This window comes from Miniopterus natalensis, chromosome X (assembly GCF_054644295.1).
Source record: "Miniopterus natalensis isolate mMinNat1 chromosome X, mMinNat1.hap1, whole genome shotgun sequence".
In the NCBI taxonomy this organism is placed as follows: domain Eukaryota; kingdom Metazoa; phylum Chordata; class Mammalia; order Chiroptera; family Miniopteridae; genus Miniopterus; species Miniopterus natalensis.
This window is the reverse complement of record NC_142103.1, coordinates 910,001-916,428: the sequence shown is the minus strand read 5'-3', so window position 1 is coordinate 916,428 and position 6,428 is coordinate 910,001.

The following is a 6,428-nucleotide window of genomic DNA, read 5'->3' as shown; positions in this document are numbered from 1 at the left end:
ATGCCCGGGTTGCAGTCTTGGTTCCTCTCTGTCTTAAAATCAATACAAAATATTTAAAAACCAACAACCCAAATTTCTGGGCCCCACTCCCGGAGTTTTTGATTCAGTAGTTCTGTGGTGAGGCCTAATAATGTGTACTTCTAACAAGTTCCCAGGTGATGCTGCTGTTGCTGGTCTAGAGACCACATTTTGAGAGCTACTGGACTAGAGAACAATGGTAGTAGATAAAGCTAGAAAGATAGATTAAGGCAGATAAGTTGAGTATTTTGTTTTATTGGTATGGAAGGACAATTGGTGACTCCTGAATGTGGAGTTAATTTGATCAGAGATATTGTTTTATGAAAATTAATCATATAGTAACATAAAGGATCACTTGATGAAGGTGGGTAGTTGTGGGTAGGGTGGAAGAATTGCAGGCAGAAGACAGGTTAGGAGTTGACTTCATTAATCCAGGGTTCGGTAAACCATTCTATATTGTTGAACCTTAGCTTTTAGAATGTTAATCATCTTCCTAAAATATACTGCACACACTCTGTCTCCTACAGAGAGAATTCTGAACATAATGCATCCTCTCGATGACTCCAAGTTATCATTCTGAACATTGATGATTGCACTGGGTTGTAACACAGTGTGCTCTCATGGGTATGGAGGTGTGAAAAGCTTTTTGCCCAATTTTAAATGCCATAGAACTGCTGTGAATTTTTAGTTTTGTGTCTTCTATTGATAACACTTTTAACTCTCCCTTTGCAGCTCCTCTTTCCATTCTAATTGGCTGATTCTAATCTGCAATGGGCTGGAAAAGCAGATATAATTGTGTGTAATGTTAAGAGTAAATAGAGTGTGAGTGCAGTACTTTTCTATGAATAAAGTCTATAAGCTTTGGGGTGTGAACTCTGCAACATTTATTTGGGCTGCTTACAGGTCTTAGCTGTTCTCCTTATTTTATGGCTCCATTCTAGGAAGATAAAAAATAACATATTTTTGTCAATGGGAATAGTTTATATTTTCTTTATAAATAAGAATACTTGAAAAACTTTATAAAAGTCATAATTCTGAGTAAATTTACTTCAAAAAGGGAGAGTAGCATTTTAAAGGACAAAAGTTTTTCAGATCACTCCCACCCCTAATATACCCTAATATTTCTAATGTTTATTAAAGTGATAAGATAAACCATTTCATTGGTAGACTGTCGAAAGAATTGCATTCGGTAGCGTATTGAGTCTCCAAACAGCCTGCCTCTTTTCAAAGGAAGTGGAGACCCCACGAAAGTCTTCAGGCAACTGAATATGGGTCCTGTGAAGTTTATTAACTTGTTTTTTACCAATGTGTGTTGTAGATCCAAATAACAGCAGTTGAGGGGAGGGTAAAGGAAGGGAGAATGTTAGACTCAAATATTTATCACTACAGTGACATTGTGAAGTACTTATCGAATATTTACTCATAAGTTTGAGTGTATGTGTGTGTTGATAGAAAAATTGTTCATGAAGTCATCAAATTTTATCCTTAAAAGAAAAAGCCAGAAAACAAGACCACAAGTGACAAAACATCATAGTTAGAGCCCAGATGGCTGCATAAAATAAATAGCCATTTCCTTGATGGAAGCATAGGCAATTTGGCTGTTTGAAGCTGCAATTCCAGCAGAGATCCTTGAAACAGATGTTGATATTGCTTGTGCATCAAAACTTTCTAAAAGAAACAAATAGGAAGATTAAAAAAAAATTTAGGAATTTAAAAATAAGGTGTATTTAGAAAAAAATCAGTTATCATAATAAAATTTTTATGAATAGAGAAAAAATATACAGTGGTACCTCAGTTTTCAGATGTAACCCGTTCCAGAAGACCATTTGAGTTCTGAAATGTTCGAAAACTGAGGGATCCACAGCCCACAGCTAGGCCTCAAGATCCTGCCCTCAGGAGAAGCCATGTGGCGTGTTAGACTTCCAAGGCGGGTTAGAAAACCAAAGCATTTACTTCTGGGTTTACGGTGTAAACCAAAATGTTCGTCATTGGAGACATTAGAAAACCGAGGTACCACTGTAAATCTTTTTATACCTGTCCTCTGAAATATCCATCATCAGCAATGAAAAAGATGTCAATAAAGATGCCTTAGATATTAAAGAAATAATATGAAATTATTATGAAGAATTATATATCAAAAAATTAGAAAATTTAGATAAAATGGATGAATTCTTAGAAAATGTAACATATCAAATTCATTTGACAAGAGTTAGAAACCAAGGAATTGAATGACTAAACAGGAGTCTTCCCATAAAGGAAGCTCCAGGCCCAGATGGCTTCACTGGCAAGTTCTTCCAAATATTCAAGCAAGAAAAAAATTCCAGTTCTGCACAAAATCTTCCAGAGAACAGAAAATGAATGAATATTCCCTGACTTGTTTCATGAGGCCAACATAATTGAAATACTGATGGACAAAAACATTAAGAAAAAGGGAAAATGAAATACAATTTCATTAATTATAACAGATGCAAAAACCTTAACCGAATATTAGCAAATAATATTCAGCAATATATAAATAGGATAAATCATCAGACAAAGTAGGATGTACCCCAGGAATACAAAAGTACTTTAATGTTAAAGAGCCAAACAATGTTATTCGCTACATAAACAAATTAAAGGAGAAAAATAATATGATCATCTCAATAGATGCAAATAAATCATGAGATAAAAGTCCACATCATTTTATGATAAAATTCTTAGCAAACTAAGAATACAAGAAAATACTTTAATATGAAAAGAGGTATTTATTAAAATCATATAGTAGAAGTGGAGATGTTAAGAATGATAGAATGAGGACTTCCATAAATCTGTCCATTCATAAAAGCAATGAACCTGCTGGCAAAAATATTTTCAAAATCAACTTTTCTGGAACCCTGGATATTAATTAAAGAATTGCAATAATTTTAGGATCATTTATTGAAGATAAACTGCTGGATATCAGTAAGACCATCAGGGTCTGTGGCTTTTAAACTTGTCCTATTGCCATCCACCTCTCCATAGTTTCACGATAGCCTTGAAAGCCAGTAGTAGCCTTATAACCACTGGAATCTTACAGCCACTGGAGGAAGACACAGATTTTGTAGCTCCTCAAAAAGCCCTACCCCTGAGAACTGTCACTATTTGACCTATCTGGAAGTTTCCTAGAAAAGACCTATTCACAGGGTTTGTCATTATTTGACCTGACTCAAAGCTTACTCTTCTGGAAAAGCTTTAACCTCAGAACATTTCTAGAAAACAAGCAGTGACAATTATTTAACCTCACAGCTGCAAGAGGCTGTGATATCAGTTGGGACAAACAAGAACATATCCAAAAACATAGAGAGGTGGGCAAAAATACATTTGCAATTGTGAGTATAATTGTATTCTTGTATTACTATTCATTAATTGTATTATTTTCCATACAATCAAATGTAAACCTACTTTGCCAACCTCTATAAATGGAAGATCTGGGAAGTCAATAGAGGGCTTTGACATCAGCCTTTTGATGGGGAATCTTTTTTTTTTTTTTTTAAATATATCTTTATTGATTTCAGAGAGAGGAAAGGAGAGGGAGGGAGAGAGATAGAAACCTCAATGATGACAGAGTCATTGATTGAGCCCGCAACCGGGCATGTGCCCTGACCGGGAATCGAACCCCAATCGCCTGGATCCTAGGTCGAGGCTCAACTGCTGAGCCACGCCCGGCCGGGCTTGATGGGGAATCTTTACTAGTGAATACTCCTTCAGACCTCCCAGTGTGACTGAGAGTTGACACAACATTCAGAAATTTTTTGGTCATTGCAATCATCTGGATTGTGAGATGAGAAAATGTTTAAAGAATGAGAACATTGAAAAAGAGGACCAAGGGCAGGGAGCATGGCATTACTACGAGAAGAATCTGAAAAATAAATTATATTTTCACTGAATGTTTTGACTGAATGAAGACCTCAAGACTTGGTTGATAATTGAAAGAATCCTGGTTTGGTCTCCAGAATCCTTTGAATGGACAGTGACCCATGATAAGCCGAGCCACAGAGAAATAAAACAGACATGGATTCTGAGTACTTTTGGGGCAAAAACTTTAGTATTCTTTTTCCTGTACCAATGCGCCTGACTTCTAACATGTTTTTTTCCCTTTGCCTACAACCAGTTAACAGTTGAGTAATTTATCTACCTTAATATAACACTTGATTTCATTATAAAAAAATAAAAGGTTTGAGAGCTCTTATGTATTCCTGGGGATCTTAGAAGTCAGGCACATGTGCTAAGCTGTGAGAAATACTGAATTGAAACCAACCGAAATGAAATCACTTTTAGTGAGAGTAAAAACTGATATGACTACTTTGGAAATAATTTGATATTTTCTAATGAAGTAGAAAATGAAGTACAACAGTGACTCAAAAAGTCTACTCCTATGTTTATTTCCTAAAAGAATATATGCTTATAGATATAGTTCGATAACATTATTCCAAGTCGCCCAAAAGTGGAAACAAACTAATTGACCATTATAGAATGTATAAGGAAATTGTGGAATATTGTATAACAATAAAAATGAATTAACTGCAGCCAAGGACAACATAGATGAATATTACAACTACTGTGCTGAGTGAAATAAAGCAAGATCACAAAGAAACATATAGTGATTCCATTTATAGAACATTCAAAACCATGGGAAACTATACTGAAAGGTTTGGAACTGTATACATATGTAGTTAAATCATAAAGAAAATAGTTATCATACAATTTAGTATAGTGATGTTCTACCAGGGGTTATGGTGATCTGGAGGGGATACATAGGGGCTCCTAGATATCACCAAGATTCCTTTTTTACTCATGTGTTAATGAGATTTATAAAAATATATATATTTGGAATTTCTTGTGATAAGAGACATAAAAGTGTATTTTGTTATGCTATTGGGGTGACTTTAGAAAGCCTTTAGGTAACCTATATGAGGTAGGTTGGTTGCCAGGAGAACCAACTGTGTGACTAGAGGGTTAGAACTTTTAGTTCCTTTATCCACTACCTCCAGGGAGGGGAGAGGGGCTAGAAATTTAGTTCAATTGCCAATGGCCAATGATTCAATCAATCATGCTTATTTAATAAACCTTCCATAGAAACCCAAAAAGGACAAGGTTAAGGAAGCTTTCAGGTTGGTGAATATATGGAGGTACTGCAAGAGTGTTTCATCTGGAGAGGACCTGAAAGCTCTGTGCCCTGTCCCCATACCTTGCCCTATGTATCTCTTCCACTTGGCTGTTTCTGAGTTATATCTTTTTATAATCAACCAATAATCTAGTAAGTAAAAATTTTCTCCGAGTTCTATGAGCCACTCTTAACAAATTAATTGAACATGAGCAGAGGGTCATGGGAACCTTTGATTTATAGCCCGTTGGTCAACAAGTCGGTAGCAACCTGGGCTTGCAATTGGCATCCTGAGTTGAATACTCTTTAAGAATTTTAGAAATTTATTTTGTAAAATTATTTTTCAATACGAAACAATACCAGAGTGTTTTGATAGTTTTGCTCAATTCAAAAAATCCATTTATATTAAGTAACCAGTTACCTCCATCAATCACACATTCTGCTTCTGGTTCAGTGACTTTATATTGCCAGTGGCCCAGAGGAGAACTCATTTAGAATTTCTACTGGTTGACAGAGATGCTGCAAAGAGAGATAATGCTTTATTGCAGAACTTTTCTACTTAGTAATTAAGGGACATGGGCGGTCCCTGATTCCCTAGATGGCAGTTCAGACAAATACTCATGAGTGAGGCCTTTTAATGGAGAGATCACTGCTTTTTAATATATCTAACCATTGCACTCAGAATCCTAATTGTAACTCTTCTGATTTCTAGTACATATAAAATGGTTTATAAATGCTCTTGAGAGCAGCCAGGATGATTGCTGTAAAAAACATGAGCATTTATGGTTCAGGCCCAAGGGATTCTCAGGGAAATGTTGTCTTGATGTAAAGGCATTATCTTTAAGACCCTGGCTTGCACTATCTCATTTGTCCTTTCCAGAATTCATAGTTGCAAAAACTTCAACTGCAGACAATGTCTGCCTGTTCAATTTCAGTTTCTGATCTTTAGCTACTAAATCAGTCCTGGAAATGAAAACACTTTTTTTCTACCATGCAAACCTCTCACCAGGTTACATCCACTCAGAAACCAATCTGGTTGACTCTAAGCATCTTTAGAACACAATTGCATCACCATTGCTTCTTTGTATGATCCCTTAAGAATCTTCACATCCATAGGTTGATTGATATTCAAATAGTCACTGATTAGGTATGTGACACCAGTGCCCACCCCTCCTTTCCCTCAGGTTCTAAGGCCTTTGGACTCTGGTTGAATTGTATACCACCTGCTCTCCTGGTTTTCCAGTGTGTAGATGGCAGATTTTGGAACTCCTCAAACTCTATAATTGTG